Source organism: Temnothorax longispinosus, chromosome 3 (assembly GCF_030848805.1).
Source record: "Temnothorax longispinosus isolate EJ_2023e chromosome 3, Tlon_JGU_v1, whole genome shotgun sequence".
Lineage (NCBI taxonomy): Eukaryota > Metazoa > Arthropoda > Insecta > Hymenoptera > Formicidae > Temnothorax > Temnothorax longispinosus.
This window is the reverse complement of record NC_092360.1, coordinates 19,753,988-19,781,656: the sequence shown is the minus strand read 5'-3', so window position 1 is coordinate 19,781,656 and position 27,669 is coordinate 19,753,988. Positions and strand designations below refer to the sequence as shown.

Sequence of the window (27,669 nt, the reverse complement as noted above, 5' to 3'; positions counted from 1 at the left end):
TAATTTTACACTCAACAACGTAAGTGTAATAAACATATATTGTTACATGTTGTTATTTCTGTTCCGGCGATTAACACTATGAAAAAGGTAATTAAAAAATGGTGTGTTAACTTCACACCTAACTTTAAGACCGAATAGTTATAAATAGCTTATCTGAAGAATTTTGACTAGAGTTTTTGATAAAAATAAAAATTTTTTGATTAAAAAAAAAAAAAAGTGAAAGTCTGATAAGCCAGAATAGTTCTAAGTAGCTCATTTGATTTTTTTCGAAAAGTTCTAGAGTTCTTGATAAGTAAAAAATTCCAAAACCTTAGAATTGTTTTAAAAAATCATCATCAAAATTTACGCAAATGACGGTTACGGCAGACCTTCGAAGTCAAATATCTTCTAACTAGTGACTGGATCGTTTTCGGTCATAAAAATTTCTTTCAGAATTCTTACAGTTCTACTAAAAAACGGAACTCTTATCAGAACGTCTAGAACTTTCAAAAAAACATTTTTATGCAGACAGTCGAATTTCACGCGTTGCATCCTCGAAGTCGAATATCTTCATATTATGTCTTGCTCAACATTTAAAAATTAAGTTAAAAGTACCAATACCCGGACATATACCTATATCTGGACACCTTCATTATTTAATAAGTATAACGCGAATTAAAATCAAAGATAAAAATATTTTTTTTTGTAGTTTGAAACTTTAGTTATGGTATCCAAATGTTTATTTCCATATATTTTTTTAAAGGTATTTAGACCTAGATACGTGTCCAGGCATTGGTACATTTGCCTACTCTTAAGTGTCCGAGTATTAATACTTTTATACCTTAATTGGATCTGAAAATTAAATAATTTTCCTCCACACGAATCGAAATAATTAATAAGGTATTTTCTTTTTACTATTATATGCAAAATAAAGATAAACGTTATATTTTACTAGATTTTGTATTAGACATAATGATTAAATGTCTAATACAAAATCTAAATTTATTCGAATTTTTCTTATAATAATTTGTATATGACAATTAAAATTAAATCTATATAATTAATTGCATCTTTAAGCTTATCGGTTAAATGAGTTTTGATAAATGATAGCATTTATTTGGTGTTTTTATTAAATCTAGAATTTATTGGTACCTATAGTATATGATGATGAATAGTTTTTTAAAAGAGTATTTTTTAATGAAAAGTAGATTATAGCGGATATACTGAATAGTCCGAGCTTGTGAAAATATTGTTTTGTTAATAATACCACGTAAATGTAATTTTCAAAAAAAGCAAAAAAAGGCGCCAAGTACATATTTATAATATATACACTAATGATACACGAGATTCACTTACATGTACAAGCTAAACGTCTATTGTTTTCTGTTTTGTATACATTGAGTATAATTATGTATTTTTATTTTGATAATTAAAGGCGCACATTATGTCATCGGTTAAAGTTTGGCCGAAACAGACGTTTATCATAAGTTTTAATACGATATCGTAACACGCAATTGAAAACGTGAGTTTTTGTTACCGCAAAAAGAGAGAAAAAGAGAAAAATCTCGAGATTCCCCGTGTACATGGATTTTTACGTAAATTTAACATTGTAATGACTTAACGCATTTTTATTTTTTGATATCCTTTTTCTATATTTGTAAAGAGTGTACAGAATAATGGTGCACGGAAAGAACGGTTTTGCTGAGGTATCAAAAAATTTAGCCAGATACAGATCTGAAAATAATTTTGTTGCATTATCAAAATAATTATGTAAAACAAACTGATTACTAAAATATCAAAATTTTTACAGCATTATCATTATACTTCAGCGACCTACTATAATTATTTTAATGGTGCAACAAAATTATTTTCAGACAGAAAACCGTTCTTTTCGTATGTGTAGATTAAGGGCGTGCATTTCCATGATGCGTGAATAAGAAACTCTGCAAGTCTGGCTTTCGTTTGCGCTTCACAAAACCGAATTTTGTATTAACATTATCAACAATTTCTGCGTGATCGATGTTACTTTGTACATGAGCGTGAATAAATTGCATGTTATCTTTTTTAACCCTAGGTATACACAGTCTTATTTTGTTTATACACCTATACATTGTAGGGTCTCGAAGACCTCATCCCATTGTTATCGTAACTTCAGCAAAAATGAATTTCAGTTTATTTATTTTTTTTAATTGATCAAGAATCGATCAAGGAATAGGCCCATAATGCATAAAAGTCGATTTAATTAAAGAGTTCCGAGATATACGAGTAAAAAGAAAAGAATATATGAGACAAAAGTTTCTACGAATGCGAAAAAAGGAAGCTGGGCTGGGGTCTTGGAGACTTCACTGTGCATACCTAGGGTTAATAAGCAGCACTGTGCTGCTGCATTCTTGATGCTGCATAGCAAGGAAGAAATCGATATAACTCATATTTTTATTTAAAAAACCGTATATATGCAGTACACGCAATGTACGGTTTCGCTGAAGTATCTAAAAACTTAGCTAGATATAGATCTGTAAATAATTTTGTTGGTTCATTAAAATAATTATGTAGAACTTAAACTGATTGCTAAAATGTCAAAATTTTTTACAGAATTATATTTCAGCGACTTACTATAATTATTTTATTTAATGGTGTAACAAAATTATTTTCACTAATGTACATTTACACTAATATAAAATGTACATAAAAGAAGCCAGTTGTTGCCATTTGTACACGCATTAATCTAATAATTTCTTCGTCTGAACGTTGTTGGAATATTATCGAATCACTAGAGAATCTTAATATCTTGAGTTCGACTGATCGAGATTCAGCGGAAAGGCAAATATGTATAATATATCGGAAGCTTGAAGAAGTGCAGGATGTCTCTACTGAGATTACCCGGAAAAGGGACAGACAGTATCTGAACATTTTTAACTTTTTAGGGGCCTGTGTACATAATTATGTACATTTAAAAAAAGCAAAAAAAAACTAAAAAAACCTTATCAGGGACGTCTTTTAAGACTATCTTATAAATTATAACATTTTACTCCAATGAGATCGATGTGTGGCCCCTAAAGGGTTAAAGAAAAAGAAAGTTACGACAAATCGATTAACAACGCGTAATGAGTTAATATTTATTTTAACTGACTTAATAGATTAGTGTGATTATGGCATTTAAAATTATCATGTGAACGTTATTTGTTACCTTACATATTATTTTTTGTGAATCGCGGCAGAAAGGACAAAAGGTTCATGGACACATAGTTGTCTCTTGTGTTGGCGCCGAACGACCGACGACACATATAGTTCGCCTAGTTTCGACGGATCGCACTGATCCCGTTTTGTGGTAGATCACTGGTAGGCGAGAACCGGTTGTCTGAGTTCCATTCTACAACTGCACGTGATTTGGACGTTTGTTCTGACCATTTCCGTGTTTGCCTTTGCCTTATACCTTACACCGACGGTATCGCAGAAGAAACGATCATCGGAGATGTTTCTTCAAGATCCAAACAATGCACCGATGCTCCTGGAACTGAATATGCAACTGGCATCGCCACTCTTTGCGCAGTCACCGATCGCTCTACAACGCAAATTAGGTACGAGAGGATGAATTCAAGCTAATGGGTATTTCAACCTTCATTGCTGCGCGGAGTCAACGTGGAGCTGCTTAATCGAAACCTCTGGCGTGAGAATTATTATGTTCTCATGAAGATAGCACCGGCTTCCGATTGCTGCCACAAGTACTGTGGATACCAGAACGGGGGCGAGAACAGCAATATGGGTGGCTGGAGTTTCGTGGGGCCGGCAGAGCCGCAACAGCCCTTTGGCTATAGGATTTATAAGCATCCCGAGAGTCCGGCGACGGGGAGCCACTGGATGGACAATCAGCTTCAATAAATTGAAGCTCACGTACAACATCAACGACCCCAATAATAACGTGGTATTAACATCGATGCACAAATACGTTCCTAGGATCTGGATAGTCCGTTGCTTCGATGCGAAGAACTACAACGAGCTCTTTACTCATTCAACCGCGTTGTTCGCTTTCAAGGAGACGGAATTTATCGCGGTGACGGCATACCAAAACGAGATCATCGCGAAGTTGAAAATCAATAACAATCCATTTGCAAAGGGTTTTCGCAGGATGGGTTAGTCACGGTTCAAGCGAAAGCATCATTTGATCGATCATCAGGCCCAATCTTATTCCAGTCCCGACGAAGGGGTCTTATTGACATACGACTCCGAATCGAATCAGCCGAACGACCCCCCTTTAAGGGTCCCAAGCCCATTAAAGCATGCGATTATCTTTTACTTTAGCCGGGGAGTCGAAGTTGGCCGGCCTTGCAACGTGGGAGAAGCGGACGCGAATCCCGCCACCGTTGCGAGTCGATCCCCGGCGCCGGGGCATGCTTGAAACGCAGTGCCCGTGCACTGCGTTTGACACATATGGATATCCATTCATGAAATAACTAATTACTATTTATTTCTATTTTAATTTGACACGGCTACTGGGGGCAAGTCTCGTCGACACCATGGACATGTTCGGACGTGTTTTGTCCTGAATAATTTTTGAAGATTGCTGATGCAATCAGCGCTGAGTTTGGATTGAATCTTTCGAGTCTGTATTTATTATATTCGACTTGTTCTTGGCCGTTATGTGATCTTGAGGAGGATTAGGTGCCATAAAATTTACAAAGAAGAAGAAGAAGGTTATTGGAGGCCACGGGTACTCGTGGCATGAGTCTCGTGCGTCAAAAGGCGTAATCGTTTCTATACCCGATAACTAGCGCCTACTCTCGGGGCCATCTACGCAGTCAGTGGGTGTCTCTGCACTAACCGACTTTATCAATCTCGCATCGTACGTTCAGTGCCCGGACCAACCGAGAACCTGGGCGTGAAGATTCATTCTTAACTTCTTTATATTTACTGCGTGTTGGGGAGCAAACGGATTGACAGCCGAGAGGTTTCCAGATAACCGTGCCCTTTCTTGGCTCCACAACTCACTAGCGGTACTTGGGCCCGTATCACTACAGGTTCTTAGAAGTGCAGTCAGATCGCCATTGACGCCACTTGGTTACTGCAGAACGCGCTGGCCACTCGACATCAGATCTTGCGACCAAGCCGTACTGAATCGGAACAGCCCCATTGCAGCTGTCCAGCGAGACCACTGGGAAGTGGGCGCATGACTTGACTGGGAGAGGCTACATATTCGCATCACAAGACCAGTAACTGATTCTGACCCCAGGCCCAAAGAGACTTGTGTAGAGAATCAAGGGCCTGAGATAGCCTGATTTCTTCGATACAATACGACAGTGTTCGCACCAGCGTAGTTTTCAGGCCACTTGAATCTTCGGATTCTAACACGGATTCGCCACTTTTTTCGCGTTCCTTTCTGCCACGATTTACAAAAGGTAGTAGTTTTGCCGCTTCGCAACGCGGACGGGAGCGAGGCCGTCGTGGCCAGCGTGATAACCGGTAGTAGGTCCGAGAGAACGAGTACGTGTATACGCGATCGCATACTTAACGCGGATCGGCGAGCGATTGGTCGGTCGGCCGCGGGTTTGGTACACGGCAAACAGTGCCTCCGATCACGTAATCTAACTGATCGTTTCCAGTTTCGCCGGCGTGAATTCGAAGTAAGACCATCTCTGCTACTCAATATGTCGTTAACCCTTTAGGGGTCAGTGTACATAATTATGTACATTAAAAAAAAAAAAAAGGAAGAACAAAAGAACAAAAAAAAAAGAAAGCGAGAAAACACTAAAAAAAAAAAAAAACAAAAAAGACTAAAAAAAAAAACTCGTCAGGGACGTCTTTTAAGATTATCTTATAACCTGGCCTCTAAAGGGTTAATAAAACAATGTTAATTTAATTATTAATTTGACTAGTTAATGGAGTTAAAATAACATTATTTGTGTTAAAATAATAAATTTTGACACATGGTAATTAAAAAGAACAAAATGTTATTTAACTCAAGGTATTGGTTTAAATTTTATCTTTTGATATTTTAATGCGTAGAGACAGTTACAGTAACTATACCATTTTTGATTTATATAGAATACATAGACTAATGATTGTATGTATAGAATACTTTGTAATTAATTGTAATTGCAAGCCGTTTTATCAGACACTGTAAATCCAAGTGTGTTATTTCTACACGCATATACGTTTAAAAATAACACATTTGACTGAAGCTCGTTTTACATGTTTTGTTGCGTGTTAAATCAACACGTTTAATCGTGTTAATATGTTTAACCGTGTTAAATGGCATCATTCAAAACGACAAGAAATGTGTAAGAAGAGCTTTAGTTAAAATAACACACTTGGATTTGCAAATTAGCCGTATAGAAAAAGAATTTCTCATTATATCATAAAATTATACATTTTTTTTTTAAATGAAAGAAAGTTACGCACGTTGCACGTAACTTTCTTCAACTTTTTAATACGCCATGAATGTCTGTACTTCATGCATTAAATTATGCGTTTTACTCTTTGATATTGTTTACGATAATTTTATCGTTAGATCTTTAATCGATTATACGCGTATATTTCGATGCTGCGAGATTTGTATCAATATTACTCGTATAACGAACTCCCTCCGTGAATATATTTCCGATTTAAGATCGATTTAGACATAACCGTGCCGTGCCCGTACCGTTTACGGACAGAAAGATTAAGACGTTCCACACGTAGGTATCCGGCGCCGGACTACCGATGCCGGGTACCCGATCGATTTTTTTTTGTTTTCACAAATCGGTTATCGGACAAACCTGTAAATGCTCCCATGTTAATCCATACACTTCGCGATCGGATACCTAGCGTCAGTAGTCCAGTGTCGGATACGTGTGAAACAGGTCTTAGTCGAATTTCATCTGTTGTATCTTCGAATATCTTCTTAATTAGTGGCCGGATCACTAGTAGTTAGTGGTAGAGTTGCAGGCGTTTTGATGAGAGTTTTAAGGAGATATTCGACTTTGAAGGTCTGCCGTGAATGTCATTTGCGTTTTGATGATGATTTTTTAAAACAATTCTAAGGTTTTGCAGTTTTTTACTTATTAGGAACTCTAGAACTTTTTGAAAGGAATTAGATGAGCTACTTAAAACTATTTTGATTTTAAATCACTTTTCTTTTTTTTGTTTTTTGAAAAAAATTAAAATTTTTTCTTTTTATTAGGAACTTTAATACTTTTCAAAATGCTTCAGATGAGCTATTCAGAATTATTCGGTTTTAAAGTTATATACTTTAATTTTTTTCTTAATTTTCTTTTTATAATTTAATTTGTCATAAAATTTTTACAATTAAATTTTCTGACTTAAAATAGATTTTGTTACAAGAAATTTTTTTTCAGTTTCTTGTAACGAAATAGTTTAGTTATAAAATTTATTTAAAATTTTATTTATCTCTTCTCTCCTGCAATGCGCAATTCTGTTTCGATGTTTAATTATTACGCGTATATTTCTATTAAGAGATTCTATAGAAAAACTTGATTCTTCTTCAAAGAATTTGATCTGTCGTGGATGTCGTGGATATTTGTCAATAATTTTTTAAATGATTCGTGCGTCTTCGCCTAAGGTCAAAATCTATATTAAGTTGGTAAATACTCTAATTTTTTTGTTACTTTTAGTCAGTTCTTTTTCGAACTCATTAACTTCGCAAGATAAATAAGCAATTTTTCATCTTCTCGCTTTATTTGGATCTAGAAATTTGCACGAGCGTGCCTTATAGAAGCTTTCAAGATTTCATCTTGGAAACAAAGAATTTTTTTCCTATTGCTTCCTCCTAGAGAAAACTGTTTTCGTAAAAAAAAAAAAAAATTTTTTTTGTTTTTCTGAACGTGTTCAGAATGTTCTAAAACATCGAAAAATTGCAATTTTAAAAAATGTCTGTGCGTGCGTGCGTGCGTGCGTGCGTGCGTGCGTGCGTGCGTGCGTGCGTGCGTGCGTGCGTGCGTGCGTGCGTGCGTGCGTGCGTGCGTGCGTGCGTGGCGTGCGTGCGTGCGTGCGTGCGTGCGTGCGTGCGTGCGTGCGTGCGTGCGTGCGTGCGTGCGTGCGTGCGTGCGTGCGTGCGTGCGTGCGTGCGTGCGTGCGTGCGTGCGTGCGTGCGTGCGTGCGTGCGTGCGTGCGTGCGTGCGTGCGTGCGTGCGTGCGTGCGTGCGTGCGTGCGTGCGTGCGTGCGTGCGTGCGTGCGTGCGTGCGTGCGTGCGTGCGTGCGTGCGTGCGTGCGTGCGTGCGTGCGTGCGTGCGTGCGTGCGTGCGTGCGTGCGTGCGTGCGTGCGTGCGTGCGTGCGTGCGTGCGTGCGTGCGTGCGTGCGTGCGTGCGTGCGTGCGTGCGTGCGTGCGTGCGTGCGTGCGTGCGTGCGTGCGTGCGTGCGTGCGTGCGTGCGTGCGTGCGTGCGTGCGTGCGTGCGTGCGTGCGTGCGTGCGTGCGTGCGTGCGTGCGTGCGTGCGTGCGTGCGTGCGTGCGTGCGTGCGTGCGTGCGTGCGTGCGTGCGTGCGTGCGTGCGTGCGTGCGTGCGTGCGTGCGTGCGTGCGTGCGTGCGTGCGTGCGTGCGTGCGTGCGTGTGCTGTGTGTGGTGCCAAATTTACCGAAATTTCTATAACTCCAGAATTAATCAACCAAATCTTAACGAATTATATATGAAATAGGGATAGAAAAAATTGAAGAATATAATAGAAATAATAAAAAAATTGCTAATAATCAAGGGATTCTTTTTAATAAAATTTTAAATTTTTGCAGAAATGTTTGTTTATGCTTTAACTTCCGCAAAGATATCGATCTATTTCTAATTTTATTATATTTTTTAGTCTTTTCTATTCCTATTTCATATATAATTCTTTAAGATTTGGTTGATTAGACTCAGCTTTATACGCGATCAAAGGTCTAATTTTTAGAAAAATGTCTGTAATAGCTTTAACTTTCGTAAATTTTAAGATATCGGTCTATTTTTAATTTTATTATATTCTTTAGTCTTCTCTATTTCTATTTTATATATCATTCTTTAAGGCCAGTATTCATAGTCGGGTCTTTTTTCAAGATCGTCTTAAGTATAGTCTTAAGGCGTCATTAGCCAATCAGAGGGCTGTATTAGCATCTTAAGACATCACTTCCTCTATGAGGAAACCAAGTGCAAATTTCTAATTTGCACCATTTTTTGTTTAAATATACAAATAGTATATTGAAATTTTTATAATAGTAGACAACGTGAAGTTTTTTATTGGTATAATTCATTTGCCTTAAACATATAGTAAGTAGTATTCGATATTTTTACATTAGTTACTTGGCAATAATAAATATTTCAGTGACCAAGTGTTTTTGCTTTAACGTTTAATGCATTTTTTTCCCTAAATTTTTTACACAGATCCAGCAAAACTGATTTTTTTTTGGAAGAGGAAGGTGTTCTAACACCAAAACATCTCCCTAGGATTCACCGATGCTTTCTGACATCCCTTAAAATGAGATATGTCCATATCCAGTTGTTAGTCACAAAAAAGAACAGGAAGATTGTGTGAATATTAACAAGTTGGAATTGCAAGAATGATGGAACACCCCGCATATATTACGCTCTAAAACTATGAGTACGTGTGTGTGTGTATATATATATATATATATATATATATATATATATATATATATATATATATATATATAAAAGACATCCTCACACAAATGAGAGTAGCGAAGATCCACGCTGAAAATCGTACGCTCGGTACCTTTATAACATGTATACCTACGCATACACACGTAGTCGATATTAGCAATCGTTAGCAAACTGAATGTAAAAAAAAAGGATAAGAGATTCGAGGAGAAGAGGAGGGACAAACTCAAGCAAGCAGCACAACAAGGAGACACATACCTTATACGGTATACACAATTGTCAATTAGATTCAGACTGACTGCAGGGACTTGAACACGCATAAACAGTTCGATGTTTTTATATTTAATTTTATTTTTAATTACTAAATCTAGAGCCATCTCTTAGGTTTTATTAAATCTGGATAAAAAAGTTTATTTCTTATTATATTTACACTTTTTTCTTTCCTGTTTATCTAATTAAAACAAGTTATAAAATTAACCCTTAAATGCCCCCTGGGGTCCAGCGGACCCCAGACCCTTTACAATGATATATTTTCAAATGTTCTAGCCAAAAATGGAGCTCATGCTCCCATTGATGATAGTTGAGTGATTGACCTACCCATTTGTACACTTAGCAGTACTCAGTTTACTTAATTTTTTATACAGCAAATTGAGAATTATATCGCCAGTAAGTGAAACGATGTTATGACTTGACACAATGATCGCGCTATACATGCTCGAACCGTAATAAATATGAGGAATACGAAACATTTATAATTTTTTTCATGTTCTCACATATCCTTTACACTGATTAATAGACAATATTTATAACCATTCATAACATTAATTTTAGAACTATTATTCATTAAATATTTATAAATTTTTTAATTATTAAATTAAAAATAGTTTATTTGATAGTTTATTCTCAAAAATTTAAAATATTTTTATAACATTAAATAATATTATTTCATATAATATTCATATCAAGAGACACGGTAGTGTCTCGCGTTAAGTACGCGCGGAGCGAGACGCACCATGACTCATTCACGCGAATGCACGAGTTGCGAGTACCCGAGATTTTGAGATCTCAATATAATATTATCAGGAGCGGACATATTAACCATCTATTAATATTACCAGAATAAAAACTTGGTTGAATCTTACTTGCCAGCATGCAAAAAGAACGTGCATTTAACTGAGTTATGATGTCACAAGTGAGAATTATCTGAGTTTTGATCTAAATTGAAAGCAACTATTATGTACACAAAATATTACATATATTTACTTACTTATAATAGGAGACCGATTTTTTTCCGTTGCGGGGTGAGTTACCGCATAATACACAGTACAAGGGCATTTTAAAATGGTTCGCTCGACGACACAAAAGTCTCAACTACACTGTAAAAAATTTTGTAATGTAATTTTAGGACCAACTATTATAGGTGTAAATTTTCTGCGTCTATATAAAAATTTATTTATTTACATAGTAATTAAACTGGCTATACCACACTGAGAAAAAAAATTGTTAAACTGACTAAACGCGTTTAGTTCATTATCATTTGTTTACTTGAAATATTTAGATGTTTAAGTATAAAATATACGTCAGTAGTATTAACTGATTCACCTAATTTAAAAGAACAATATGATTTTATTGACACATTAATTTAGTGAACTGAATAACTTATTATCTTAACCATGCAATTTATAGTTAATTCAAATATGCGATAATGCTGAAGAAAATACGTACTAAAATAAATAAATTGGATCAAATCAAAAACATTTCTATTTATTTAAAATACTCATCTGTATTAGGTGGAATAATTATTGCCATACCCGAATGAAATATTTAGCTACTGTACAAAAACAATTAATTGCATATAAGCACAAATTATGTTATGAGGAAAATTAATTTAGTCACTTTGATGAACATTTTGCTGCATAAACACAATATTTAGTTAATAGACCTGATTCAATACAATGTATTGATTGTCAATTCCATTACACCATACTTTCCACGGAAATAAATAATTTATTATGTTAAACAAATGACATAGCTGAACAGATCAAGTGGAATGTTCACGTTATTGTCCATCGTATGTGCACTAACAAAAAAAGTTAAATTAAAAAAATTGGTTTTATCCAACTATATGCGGCGGTCACGGTCTGTCAAGCAAATATTTGTTACTCTGCAAAAATATAATGTCTCAGTAAATACAATATTTAATTTATATCAAAAGAAATATTTAGTTGGTTTAACAAGATTGAATTATGTTTAAATACATATAAAATCAATTGTACAATTTTGTTTATTTAATTAAATGACAGTTAATTTAATATATTTTAATTATATACATAATTACACAAGACAGATATTAATTTTATTCAAATAAATAAATTATTTATTAAACAATATTTAAGTATTGAACCTACGATCGAATTATTGTCTGTTTTCTTTAGCCGATGCAAACCTACACCTCCTCGTAGGCGGTTGTTCAACTTGGTGAGTCTAAAATAATGCAACCCGTAAAGAGAAACTGGTTCTGAATGATTCGGAACATATACACAAAAACAGAATATGTGACAGTCGTTTTAATTGATAATATTAATTCGATGATAATGTGTACTTACTCATTTATTTGACTTCGATACTTCTTTAAATGTTTGTTTAAATTAGAAAAATTCCACAAGTACGAAATTGTTATACCACACGTGTTACATTGTGCCTCATGTCGAGGTAAGTCTGCGTAATATTTTGGTAGCTTCTCAGGTAAAATGTGATCTTTGTCAGGATATATTTCATGGACGTCACGCAATTCACGCAATTGACGGGTCTGAAGATGATCATCAGCTGAGGAGCTTGCTTCCTTAGTGCCGCTGCTCAGTGCGGCAGCCTGGGCGACCTCGGTTATATTTCAAACTGCATTCTCCGCACGAGTGGGCCTCGTGCGGAGAAACTGGGCTATCTTTCGGAGGAGACGAAATTGGTCGTCAAGCTTGGGGAGCTTGGGAGTTTTGGTACCACGTTGCTTCTTTTGCTTCTTCAATGATTCCTTTTTGTAAATGTAACTCTGCTTTTATAGGTCTTGTCAGTTGCTGAATCTGTTTTAAGGTTGCTTGTGTTTTAGATCTTTTCGGTAGATCTTTCGGTCGGGCCCCGCCGACGGATGTCGATTCTGCATTGTAGCTCGATGGTCCACTTGTCGCTTGAGACATGCCGCTGCCGCTGGCAGCCTCGGTGACCTCGGTGGTTTCCTTTCATATCTAAAATAAAAAACATTAATTATATAATTAATTTATACTGGGCAACAAAAGTGAAGTTACTTATTACAGTATTTCTCATTATACTGCTTACGTTTTGGCATTTACGTCCAGCACGCTTTATGCACCAGCACTTTTTGTGCATAACTTTTCCGTGTTGGCGCAATTGCAGCTGTAGGCCTTGGCGCAAATTCTCGTTAGGCACCTGCAATATAGCCTATTCTTCTTCGGCGGCATCGTGAAACCGCAGTGGTTGATGCTTCGCATTGAAAAGTATTGGATCGCATTAAATTCACCCAAAAAAAATATTCTGTCATTTATATTCACCCGGCAAAACTCCACAGTATTGCAGTCACTGTATTATTGCTCATTATACTGCTTACGTTTTGGCATTTACGCCCAGCACGGCTTATGCACCAGCACGTTTTTACGCATAAAATTTTCTTCTCGACGCAGCTGCAGTTCTTTTTGCAAGTTTTATGTTCGCACCTGCAATAGTCCCTCGGCACGTATTTTTTCGGCGCCATCGTGAAACCGTCAAACACCTCTATAAACAAGTTGTCGATTCTGCATTGGAGCTCGACGGTCCACTTGTCGCTTGAGACGTGCCGCTGCCGCTGGCAGCCTCGGTGACCTCGGTGGTTTCCTTTGATATTTAAAATAAAAAACATTAATTATATAATTAATTTATACTGGGCAACAAAAGTGAAGTTACTTATTACAGTATTTCTCATTATACTGCTTACCTTTTCTTCACGTGATTCCTCTGATTCCTGCAAAAGTTTTTTTAAGGTCTGAAGTTCATTCTTTGTTTTTTCATGGACGTCACGCAATTCACGCAATTGACGGGTCTGAAGATGACCATCAGCTGAGGAGCTTGCTTCCTCAGTGCCGCTGCTCAGTGCGGCAGCCTGGGCGACCTCGGTGGTTTCCTTTGATATCTAAAATAAAAAAACATTAATTATATAATTAATTTATACTGGGCAACATAAGTGAAGTTACTTATTACAGTATTTCTCATTATACTGCTTACCTTTTTTTCACGTGATTCCTCTGATTCCTGCAAAAGTTTTTTTAAGGTCTGAAGTTCATTCTTTGTTTTTTCATGGACGTCACGCAATTCACGCAATTGACGGGTCTGAAGATGATCATCAGCTGAGGAGCTTGCTTCCTCAGTGCCGCTGCTCAGTGCGGCAGCCTGGGCGACCTCGGTTATATTTCAAACTGCATTTTCCGCACGAGTGGGGCTCGTGCGGAGAAACTGGGCTATCTCTCGGAGGAGACATTAAATTTGAAATTGGTCGTCAAGCTTGGGGAGCTTGGGAGTTTTGGAACCACGTTGCTTCTTTTGCTTCTTCAATGATTCCTTTTTGTAAATGTAACTCTGCTTTTATAGGTCTTGTCAGTTGCTGAATCTGTTTTAAGGTTGCTTGTGTTTTAGATCTTTTCGGTAGATCTTTCGGTCGGGCCCCGCCGACGGATGTCGATTCTGCATTGGAGCTCGATGGTCCACTTGTCGCTTGAGACGTGCCGCTGCCGCTGGCAGCCTCGGTGACCTCGATGGTTTCCTTTGATATCTAAAATAAAAAACATTAATTATATAATTAATTTATACTGGGCAACAAAAGTGAAGTTACTTATTACAGAAGTATTAAAAAATTCCACAGTATTGCAGTCACTGTATTATTTCTCATTATACTGCTTACGTTTTGGCATTTACGCCCAGCACGGCTTATGCACCAGCACGTTTTTATGCATAATAGGTCCTTTTTTATGCAGCTGCAGTTCTTTTTGCAAGCTCTATTCTTGCATCTGCAAAAGTCCCTCGGCGCCATGAAACCACAGTGGTTGATGCGGCCCCGGGCACGCCCCGGGTTATGTGCTGATCAAGCGGAACAAATTTGGCAATGTTTAGCTGAGCAAGGTGTATTTGTTTCGGATCGCGAGGCGTGCTTCAAATGGTTTTCCAAACTTATGGGTGACGAACCGGATCTGGATCCAGCAATTAACAAGGATTTTTTTCAAAACAATATACTGCAATTAGACCCGACATTACTTACAGAAAGCGGTATTAAATGTTATGAAAAATTTTTTGAAGCTGTTAATTCTAAGGAAGAAAAATTGAAACTGAAACGTAGAACATTTCTCATGGATGATGTGGATTTAATTGGAACTGATTATTTGTGGAGAGTATTAACGAACACCAATTTAGGACCGCGATTGCAGTCGTCCGTTTTGGCATTTCACGAAACGTATATAGCGGAATGTATGGACAGATTGAAAGCTCATTATGATATCGTGACTGTCTTGAGCAGAGTATTTCTGGACGGAAAGGAGGAGCGTGAGGAACAAATGACAAATAAGATTAAAATGGAAGCCATAAAAATGTGTCGCGTTATAAAAGTTTTACAGGAATACATAAACGAATGCGACACAGCTTTTTCAGGGGAACGAAAAATATTACCATTACATAGAGCAGCTCGTGGGAAACATTTATCACTCGTTATTCGTTTTGCGAGTCCCGGTCAAAATGTCGACGACATAGATATCTTTACACACAGTAATGACACTTTAGCTTCATTGAGACGTCAAATATTACGCAGGATCAAAGCAAGCGGGACAAATGTGAAGCTCGATTTATTTATTAATGGAGAGTCGCTAGAACAATCCGATGATAGGAAACTCCTTTCTCAGATTCCACTGAGGGACAAAATGTTATTGTGTGCGAAGCTCAGTCAAGGGGCGGGGGACCTGTCTGGCGCCGCCCGGGGCCCGACTAGGGGCGGGGCACCCCGGGGAAAAAGGCGGGCCGCGAGGCCCCGGCGATTGACCAGCTAAGAACACGGACCCAGGTGGTTTTTGTGCCAGAGGAGGCGAGGAGGAGGCGGCCCCCGGAGCTGACGGAGAACCACGGAGAACCGAGATGCGAGAACCGCCGACGGCACCGCGCACCACGATGAGAAATGAAGTGTGTCAGACACGTTTAATTAATATTCTTCAGTGAGCGAAGATGAATGGTGAGCAGCATGCATTGCCAGCGACTACGCAGGCACAACAAGAGGATGTAAACGCGGGTCAAAGTGGTTGTCCTTCATACCCAGGTGGTTTGGCTACTGCGACCGCGAGTCTTGGCAATGTAGGGAGTACTCCCCATTCATCCGCGGACCTGCGTGTAAGTACTGCCGTAGCGTTAGCCTTCTCGGTAGCCTCCTCGGTAGCTAAGTATTGGGTCCTCACCAATCTGTTTTCTCCCGGACCGCTACCTCAAGTCTCGGTCTACCACCATTCCCACCACAACTCCTCGCATAGGAGTGGTGGCGGTGGGGAGGCATCATCCTCCAAAGAGCCAGCCTCTTCACTGAACCAGGAAATGGCGTTGACTTCCAGCTCGCATCATCAGCAACAGCCGCGCATCAATCATCATCAGTGAGTCAAGAGTCAAGAGTTGACAATATTAAAAAAAGAGAAAAATGAAGAACGGAGAATCTTTCTTAATAAAATTCAAGAATTAAGTGGAAATATAAGAGTGATCAGCAGCAGTTTCATCATCAGATGCCGAATCATCAAAACGCTCAGAACAATGGGCCAACGGCGCATAGCCAGAACGCGCAGCGAGACGACAACAAAGTCAAGGACGAGGGCGGTGGTTGCACCACCGAGCGTTGCAGCGACAATCAGGTTCATTGTCAAGTTCAATGCGATCTGCAATTACAACCACCCCAAGATCTTCAACAGAGCTTGATGCAACAGCAGCAGCAGCAACAACAGCAGCAGTAACAGATCGGGGTCAACATCAGCGGTAACTCCACTACCGAGGGAGGAAGCCAGAACAACTCCGAGAAACCCGAGAAAGAGAAAGAGTTGCGACAACTGAATATGACCCAATTTCAAGTCCCTGACTTGAAACCAGGGGGACACATGATGGACGTGAGGACAGCAGATGGATCGGTTGTCAAAATCAGCGCAGGAAACGAGCAAGATTTAGCCAAGACTCTCGGCGTTGAAATGGTACAAAATATGTACAAGGTTAATGTGGAAGATATTAACCAACTCTTGGCGTATCACGAGGTTTTTGGAAAGCTGCAGAGCGAGATTGCAGCTGGAAGCCAGTGATGTGAATCCGGCCCGGTTTTTCGCGCATGCGCCCCCCTCCACTGCGCACACAGAGTGACGCTCGGTCTATCGGTGTGTCGCCAGCGCTCGGCAGTGCCGAGCGAGAGGGAGAATATTACTCCCTCCTTGTCGCTCTCACTTAGCTCGCGCGATCGACGATGTTATTACGCTGGAAATAGGGATGGGCAATACAAGAGAAATATCGATATTTCGTATCGATACGTATCATAAATAAGAATATCGATACACTAAAAATATCGGGCGAAAAATATCGATATTTAACAGTATCGATACTGTCGATACCTCTATTATTAGTTATATTTTAATTTAATTTTGAGAACACACAAAGCAGCCCGCTAATCCGTCGTCATTGTTAAGTTTGTTTTCTTCGATTAGTTATTTACCTATGTGTTATAATGATAAAAAAAGTTACAGAAATACACTATTAATATACACTAATTATCTTAAATATAAAGTCACAGTATTGCAAACGGCATGGAGATCAAGTTATTGTTTGAAAAGGAGAAATCAATTATGACAGATACATATGCGACAAGTAGTTTTATGCTAATTGTAATAAATTTGGATACAAAATTCACGCAAACAGAGAACAAAAGAAGGTACATGTTCCTTGTAAATGATTAAATAGAAAGTTGACAAATTGACAATGTACAGTCGCGGTCAGAGTAGTTGCAACACTTTTCTTTTAACTCTACTATCTTATTACAGATTTCTCACGGCACATAATACTTATGGCAGCCATTCACGTGCCGCGCAAAATTTGCGCCAACCCGTGCTAGACACGTAATTGGTAACCAATCACAACTATCACATGCCAAGTAGCTGCTGCGTGCGCAATTGACGGTATACACTCACGATCAGGCGAGGAAGATATATCCGTCGAATTATGGACTGTATCGAAAGTTCGATATTCATGTTCGAATATCGATACAGGCTAATATCGGAATGTAAAATATCGATACAAAATATTGATATTACAGCCCAAAAGTATCGATATTCAAAATATCGATACAGTATCGCCCATCCCTAGCTGGAAATGCTTTCTCGGTATCTCGGCGTGAATCTGAGTTGCCGTTGCACGATAATCAAAGAACGATGTTTGGAATAATGTAGAGATGTAAAAATAATTAATAAACATAAAAAAATTGTAGTAAAAATTTATGTTGATCCCTCTTGCAGAAATTTTCATGCTTTGACCTATACGATCCTATTTTTTTAACAATTCCTTTCCGAAAAAAATTCCGTAAAAGAGAAGACACGTATTTTTTTGTTTGGCCTACAATTAATAATGATTCACATTATTTAGTTGCACATTTCGGGCCGATTCCCGAGGCGACGCCGACGCCTTTTGTACCCCCATTACCGCTCGAGGCTCAGCGGCCGAGCCGCCGATCGCTCACGTGACGCGTAATCTCAGGCGAAGTATTCTCGCTATTTGTAGAATAAATTTCAATCTACTTTTGTTTTATATGATTCACGCTTGTTGAAGTATAAAAAATTGAAATTTATACATGTAATATGTGTATATAATGTATGTGAGGTACAAGAGGGTGGCAGTGTGGTCTTGTGGTAAAGCGCCAGACTCGTAATCCCGAGGACCCGGGTTCGAGTCCACCTGACCACAGGAATTTTTAATTCCAAACTGCCACCTCCCGCACGAGTGGGGCTCGTGCGGAGAAACTGGGCTATCTTTCGGAGGAGACATGGAGAAATTAAATGTACTTCTTTGTATTTAAAAGTATAAGAAACTTCATGTAAGGCTCTTTCTCCAGTGTTAATGCTCGCTCTTGGCATTTCTGAAATTAAATTAAATTAAATTAAATTTGAAATTGGTCGTCAAGCTAGGGGAGCTTGGGAGTTTTTTTTTTAATAAAAGCGCCGTTTGTTGAAGTATTAAAAAAAAAAAAAAAAAAAAACTCCCAAGCTCCCCTAGCTTGACGACCAATTTTAAATTTAATTTTTAAATAAGACCAACACAGACCTGATCAGGTATGTAGAAGAATTAATCAATAAAATGACCACCATGCATTTCTCCTCCGAAAGATAGCCCAGTTTCTCCGCACGAGCCCCAGTCGTGCGGGGGGTGGCAGTTTGAAATTAAAAATTCCTGTGGTCAGGTGGACTCAAACCCAGGTCCTCGGGATTACGAGTCTGGCGCTTTACCACAAGACCACACTGCCACCCTCTTGTACCTTACATACATTATATACACATATTACATGTATAAATTTCAATTTTTTATACTTCAACAAGCGTGAATCATATAAAACAAAAGTAGATTAAAATTTATTCTACAAATAGCGAGAATACTTCGCCTGAGATTACGCGTCACGTGAGCGATCGGCGGCTCGGCCGCTGAGCCTCGAGCGGTAATGGGGGTATAAAAGGCGTCGGCGTCGCCTCAGGAATCGGCCCGAAATGTGCAACTAAATCCCGGCTTTAGTATAGGTCAAAGCATGAAAATTTCTGCAAGAGGGATCAACATAATTTTTTACTGCAATTTTTTAATGTTTATTAATTATTTTTACATCTCTACATTATTCCAAAGATCGTTCTTTGATTATCGTGCAACAGCAACTCAGATTCATGTATATTTAACAATAATGGAATTAAAGATACGCTGAAAGAAGGAAAAGGGAGCTGAAATAATTTCGAGAAAACAAATAATGACTCAAAATAAGATATTTAATTTGGCAGAATTATTAAAGAAAACCAACATTCGTTGCAAGGGTAAGGAAAACTGCCAAAAACCTTACCAGTTTTCATTAAAAAAAAGAAATACATTTCTAAAGTACAAAATAAACATATTTTATAAATATTGTAATAAATTAACATAAGTAGAAAAATTTTCAAATTAATACAGAAAAATAGCACATTTAGTAATAAAATAAAATTATTTGTAATCAACATGGTACAATAAATTTTTAAAACATGTTCAATAACAGAAATAAAAAATAATTTACAAAATAAAATATTGCATCTTTGGCTTTTATCACACACTTATTACTATTTTATCACATTTTTATCACATATTTTATTAAAAATATATAGATAATATATGAAAAATAAACTCTGAAAAACAAAATAAACATTTAATATGTGTAGTAATTAAACGCTGAAAAATAAAATAAAAATTAATAATAATGTGCAGCATGCAGAAAGAAAATAGAGGTTAGATGGGCTAGATGTAAAAATTCAAAAGTATTATGCAAAATAATACAAAAAATATTAAGCATTATCAGATGTGCATTGGTTCTTATATAAATTTTGCGTATTATGCAGTTCAAAATGCCTCGCGTCAGGTTCAAATTTCATACAATTAATGTTTTTAGCTTGAAGACTTGATCGAATTACACAAATTGAAGAAAGAGTATTATTACACAATCGATTTCTTTTCTTACTTTTTACATCTGTAACAATAGAAAATATTCTTTCAGCCTCGGCATTGGAATGAGGAAAACAAAGGACTATTTCAATTAATAATTCTAAATTTGGAAACAACTTTTTCCCGTCAAAATTTTTACATTGTAATATATTATTCCACATTTCATCTATTTGTAAAGAAGCTAACTGTATTTTTTGTTGTTCGTCAAAACTTGATGGTAATATGTCCCACTCGAAAGCTAAATCTGATATGTTAACATGTTCTACTTGCTTAGCAATATGAGTTAAATATTTAATTTTATTTCTACCTTCTTTATAAAGAGCAATTTTAGGATCTAGAAAACTTAACTGTTTAAAAAATTCATCGTTATAAGGTAGACGCTTTAGCATTTCTCGAACTGCCGTAACATAGAAGTCCAAACATTTCAATTTAATTTCTTGCGCGCATTCCAAAGATAATGTTTCTAAAAAAGTATCACATTCCGGTCCTATACGTATGTTATCTATATGTTCTACATTATTATCTAAATCTGAAATTGAAATATTTTCTACATTATCGTACTTTAAAAAATTGTCGGCTAATTGACGAATTACTTGTTGACTGCTTTCGTATAATTTATGGATTAAAATGTTACGCGATTGAAATAGTGCGTTAAAATTATTAAAATAATTTAATGCGTATTTGAGAAACAACAAATATGCTTTAATGGAATTATCATTTAAATATTGTAATATATTTTCCGCGGATTTTAATTTATCTTCTACTGTTGCTAACAAAAATAACTTTTCAAAACTTCCCAATTTTCTAAGAGTCTAACAACGCACTTTTGTAAACAAAGCCATCTAGTTTCTGACAATTTTAATATTTTTTTTTGTTCAATTTGAAAAAAATCTTGGAATTCACCCAATATTGCACATCTCTTCGCACTGCCCGAAATATAAGTGGCTCCTCTAATCAAATCTTCACAAGAAGAAGGTAACTTTTTGCAAGCTTTACTGGCTACAATCGCGGATGAATGGCAAATACAATTCAGTGTTACTAAATTTGGAACTTCTTCTTTAAGACGACTCATAAAAGAATTTTTGCGTCCAATCATAACTGACGCATTATCGGATGCCATTCCAACAATATTTTTTATAGGTATATGTTTTTCTTCTAAGCATTTTTTAAATTCTTCAAAAATTTTATTCGCGGAACAATCTCTTGCATCTAAAGATAATAATTCTAATAATTGAGTTGTAATTTTTTTATTCGAAGGTGATACATATCGAACAAGAAGGCACATTAATTTAGTATCTGAGATATCCGTACTCTCATCTATTAAAATAGAAAATTTACAAGTTTTTAAATGGTTTACTACTGTCTCAATTTCCCGTTTTGCAGTGACATTTTTAACAATATTTGCGCACTTATTTCGAGCTAGTGAAAAATCTTGCAGAACTTTGGGATCTTTAAAAATGTCTTTTAGCAAAGGTGATAAATGATCCGCGCATTGAAAGGCTATATTATGCTCGGAAAAAAAAGTTGCTGATTTAATTTCTGCGCGTTTGACGATTTTTATGTGACAAACTATTTTCGGTATCAATATTATCAGCAGTCTTATAATTACAAGATTTTATGTTCTCGATATGTCTGACCGTTTGTGAATGTTCAACTAAATTTGTTCTGCAACATCTGATCGTTTTATTGCATGCAATACAAAGCGCTTTATTTTCTGCAGAATGAGGAGCTAACCATCCTTTAAAGATATTTTCATCTAGCCAAGCATTTTGAAATTCTCTACTTCTACGTTTCTTAATAGCTCCTTGACCAACAGAATCCATCATGCAGCATGCACAAATATATAAATAAGTGTTATACTTACTAACTTACCTTGTGTAGGTTACATATGTAACCTCTAACCTCCTTCGACGAACCCGTCACTTTCGCGCCAAGACCCGAGACTTTTGCGCCCAACGGTCGCATTATAGACAGTCGAGCGCGCGAGCTAAGTGAGAGCGACAAGGAGAGAGTAATATTCTCCCTCTCGCTCGGCACTGCCGAGCGCTGGCGACACACCGATAGACCGAGCGTCACTCTGTGTGCGCAGTGGAGGGGGGCGCATGCGCGAAAAACCGGGCCGGATTCACATCAGTGGCTGGAACGACTTTAGTGGGCAGCACTGTGCCTACACAGACAGTTACCACGATACAGAATGGCACGCCAATCGTGCAGCAGGTCCAATTGAACAAATTCGATATAAAGTCGAGCGACGGCGAAGCAACGCCTGGCCCGAGCGCATCGCCCGTGTCGGTTGGCAGCCACGCTTGCGAGATATGCGGAAAGATCTTCCAGTTTCGTTATCAGCTTATTGTACATCGCAGATATCATACCGAGAGAAAGCCATTCACGTGTCAGGTATGCGGCAAAGCGTTCTCAAATGCGAACGATCTAACACGTCACGGCAAATGTCATCTAGGAGGATCCATGTTCACCTGCACCGTTTGCTTTCACGTCTTTGCGAATGCGCCTTCGCTGGAACGTCATATGAAGAGACATGCCACCGACAAACCGTACAATTGCACGGTCTGCGGCAAGAGTTTCGCGCGCAAAGAGCATTTGGATAACCACACGAGATGTCATACTGGCGAGACGCCATATAGATGTCAATACTGTTCGAAGACATTTACCCGAAAAGAACATATGGTAAATCACGTTCGCAAACACACTGGTGAGACTCCACATCGATGTGATATTTGCAAGAGCTTTACTCGCAAAGAACACTTTATGGAACCATGTTATGTGGCATACAGGAGAAACCCCTCATCATTGCCAAGCTTGCGGCAAGAAATATACGCGCAAAGAGCATCTCGCAAACCATATGCGCTCGCACACAAACGACACGCCGTTCCGTTGTGAAATATGCGGTAAGTCGTTTACGAGGAAGGAGCACTTCACGAACCACATAATGTGGCATACGGGCGAGACGCCGCACCGCTGTGACTTCTGCTCGAAGACGTTCACGCGAAAGGAACACCTCCTGAACCACGTTCGCCAGCACACGGGTGAGTCTCCACACCGATGCGGCTTCTGCTCCAAATCGTTCACCAGAAAGGAACACCTTGTTAACCACATCCGCCAACACACAGGGGAGACGCCCTTCCGCTGTTCGTACTGTCCGAAAGCATTTACGCGGAAGGATCACCTGGTGAACCACGTCAGGCAGCACACGGGTGAGTCACCGCACAAGTGCCAGTATTGCACCAAATCCTTCACGCGGAAGGAACATTTGACCAATCACGTGCGTCAACACACAGGCGAATCGCCACATCGATGCCACTTCTGCTCCAAGTCATTTACTCGTAAGGAGCATTTGACGAATCATGTGCGCATCCACACTGGCGAATCTCCACATAGGTGTGAGTTTTGCCAGAGGACGTTCACTAGGAAAGAACATCTAAATAATCATCTTCGTCAACATACCGGAGATTCCTCACACTGTTGCAACGTATGCTCCAAACCATTCACAAGAAAGGAGAATCTCGTGAATCATATGCGTTGCCATACCGGTGAACGTCCGTTCGTGTGCACAGAATGTGGCAAGAGTTTCCCGCTGAAGGGCAATCTCCTCTTCCATATGCGCTCGCACAACAAGGGCAGCAACGCCGAGAGGCCGTTCCGCTGCGACCTGTGCCCCAAAGATTTCATGTGCAAAGGACACTTAGTCTCGCACCGGCGCTCGCATTCAGACGAGCGGCCGCACAGTTGCCCGGATTGCGGCAAGACCTTCGTCGAGAAGGGCAACATGCTGCGACACTTACGCAAACACGCAGCCGAAGGCCCACCGACACAAATTAGCACACCGTCAGCTATACCGCAATCCGGTGTCCTGCCGATACCGGCAGCGGCGGCAGTCCTGGTTGGACATCCATTAGCACCGCCGGCGCCGCTTGTTGTGCCGCAACATACGGTGGTCGTGCCGACACCGCCCGGTGTCGGATTGGCGTCGTACTAGATCGTCATACCGGAAAGAGACAGATAGAGAGAAAGAGGAAAAGGAAAAAAAACGAGAAAGACGAAAACTAAAAAAACAAACTAAGAAGGCATTTGAAGATGATACATGCTGTGTATACTTAATATATGATTGCGTCGAAGAAGTGTGAAGATTGTGCGCCATTCATCGTTTCCTCAAGGACCTGGATTACAGTAGATTTATCACGCGCCATTTGAATCAAAGTGCCAGCATAGAGCTTGCAAAAAGGGGAGCTGCAGCTGCGTCAACAAAGAAATTATATGCATAAAAAAACGTGCTGGTGCATAAAGCGTGCTGGGCGTAAATGCCAAAACGTAAGCAGTATAATGAGCAATAATACAGTGACTGCAATACTGTGAAGTTTTTTAATACTTCTGTAATAAGTAACTTCACTTATGTTGCCCAGTATAAATTAATTATATAATTATTGTTTTTTTATTTTAGATATCAAAAAGGAAACCACCGAGGGCGCCTTCCGGTGTCTCGCGTGCTGATTCAATTCGCTTCGTGATGCCGCAGCAGCTGCACACCATTTTCGTTTCGTAAGATTCACAGTGAACTTCGTTCGGGACGATGTGGAACGATTGCTCGTAATACGTGCATAAAACGCGCATTAGAACGTTGATGACTGTTTATTTCTACGGCGATTATTATCCATAACCATTATTATCCAAAGTTTGATTTTGCTTCGTTTATACTTGTACTTGATAAGTCGATTGTGGTAACGAGCATATTAATGTATTTGCTCCAAATTTGTGCAAGTGGGGTATCCTATTGTAAAAGAATTTTGCGACTATATGATGAACATGTAATAATTCTTCTTCGTTATTACTTTAGTAACCTTCCATAATTTTAACAAAGAGGCACTAATTATAATGTCAATATCTCGGATTATGTTTGTACGTTATTTTCACGCGAGGAATGTGTCTGCGTGCATTCGCCAATCAATGAGGTGGGATAGTAGAGTCGGGCAAAATATATTTGCAAGTAACGGAAATAACGACTTTAAGTATATGTATATTTTCCTGTGAAAATATGTATTAGAAAATAATTATTTGCAAATATATTTTAGCTAATATTGGGACGTACAGGCGATTATCCAGATGCAAATCAAGGCGAATGCAGTGTAGCCATGATTATAGCTAAGATTATAGTCAGATTGCTTTATATTAACACTGACGAAATACTATTAAAGACCATCAGATTTGGATCAATTACGAAAATAATTTCGTAATTGAACAGAGTATACATGCGGTATAACACCGCGAGCGGGCACTGTAGATGGGCACTTAAGCCTTGTGTCCACATTGCTAGAACTGCGTTCGAGTTTTGGTTTAAGCCAATCAACTTGCAGCTCTTACAGAAAAGCAGCGACGAATAGAGCGATTGAAAATCCCAATAGAGCGAAGCGAGAAATAGTTATTCTACCGAAAATAAATAGGAAATGTTGACTAAACTCTTTGAGATATAGTTATGAACAATAGAGCTATTATATTACGTTTGAATATTTCCGCCAATGGCTGCCGAGCCATAGTTACAATAGGCGGCCGATAGTGACGGCGGCGGCGTTACTTGTGAAATGATTAATTTGTTAATTTTTCAATAAAAATGCAATAAATCATTAAAATTATGATGGAGCAATAAGAAGCAATGAAGGAGCAATCGTTCTATGCCGGATTTAGTTGCATAGAGTTATTATAAATATGTTTTTCAATAAAAATTAGAAATTTTTTGTTTTTATTAAATATCTCAAAAAATAATAATTTTAAAAGGGAAGCAATTGTTGATTCTGAGGGAGCAATTAGGGAGCAATCGTTTGAGCTATAGTTCATTAAAAAATATGAATTTGCAGCGCCAACTTATTTCCGGTCATATCGACCTCCTGCCCTCGTATGTCGATAATCAGTCACAATAGCGGCTGTTCGTTTTGCCTCGTGTATCGCACCGACAATGCCATCATGGCATTTGCCTTTACCGTTCCGTCCAACGGATCGCTTATGTTAGTCTCCTCGAGTCGCACCACATTTTTACCTCTTGCCTCCTCCCATTCGACGATCGCCCGGATCATCTGCTGATTCGCATCTTCGCGCACCGCACTGTTATCTCGCGCGTAAATGTCGTCCAGCAAGTGTCGCGCGTACGCCTCGCCCAAGTCGATTATCTGACGCGCGCGTTTACGCTGCTCGAGCGCCACTTTCTGCGCCTCCACTTTGCGCATAACCGCGCGTCTGCGCTCATCGTCGGTTCTCTGCATTATCGCGCAACATTTTCTCTCGCTCGCCGCGTCTTCGTTCGAACTCGCCCCGTCGTCGCTGGTCGGATCGTTGTCATTTTCATCGTTTCAATCGCGCTCCTCCTCATCCGCGTAATCGCTCGCCGTTATCGCGGCTAACTTTCTACCGCTCGATTTTGCCGCCGTTGTCGGCTTACCCGAATATGTTTTCGCGTACGCGCCGCGTTCTCGCGCGCATTCGTTTTCCCTTTCGCGCGTATATCGCGTAACTCGTGGCTTTCCTTCGCCATCATCGCTGTCCGGCAATTCGACGATATCGACGTCACTTTTGCGTTTATTATCTTCAGGCTCGGTCGTTTCTCCAGCCATACGATTTGTTTGGCGGCTGTTGCCCCGTTCGGCCAGCCGCATCGCGTCTGTTGGAATTGTCATAACGTCCTGCCTGCCGGTTCGTCGTCGCGTTAATGTTCGTCTGTCTATTCGTCGACATATTACCTTTACCAGCATCCCTGCGCGTAAACGTTGATTTCGCGTCTGTCGTTGCTCGTCGCGCTTCCCCTCGCAATCTGCGGGTTTCACGTTCATTTTCGAGCGTGTCCAACATTGAAATCATTTCGTTCACATTGCGGACCACCGATGGTCTCAATTCGCGCGCAATATCACCGTCGAAATGTTCGCGTATTGTTTGCACGATTTCTTCGTCGCTCATAGGCGGTAGAAGAGTTTTCGCTTGTCTCGCCACACTGAGTGCGTATTCCGTCATCGTACCGTCTACATTCAGTTTATATTTGCCAAAGTAAATTTGCTGACGAAATCGCATTTGTGCTTGACATCCCCAAAATTGTTGCGTAAACGCTCGTTTAATCTCATATATATCCGTCGCGTCTTGCAGTTCGTACCATTGACTCGCCGCACCTCTCATACATCTACCGAAATAATGCAGCAGTTCCTCCTCCGGTACGTTTTCGTATCGCGCTAATTTGTCAAATTTCTCGAGAAATCTTATTGGATTTTGCTTATCCGTTTTTCCCCGACATACTAGCTCGTCAAATGGATTTTTTATCCATCTGCCTCGCGGTAATCTGACTCTCAACGGTATCAAATCTAACGAC

At 39.0% G+C, this 27,669-nt stretch overlaps 1 protein-coding gene and 1 pseudogene across 2 annotated transcripts in view; one reads left to right on the top strand and one right to left on the bottom strand.

The window, feature by feature from the left end:
• The window catches only part of LOC139810405 (uncharacterized), a 325,546-nt gene that overhangs the window by 258,855 nt on the left and 39,022 nt on the right, over positions 1-27,669 (bottom strand). The gene's annotated exons all lie outside the window — the stretch shown is intronic.
• On the top strand, positions 16,342-24,448 carry LOC139809744 (uncharacterized; annotated as a pseudogene).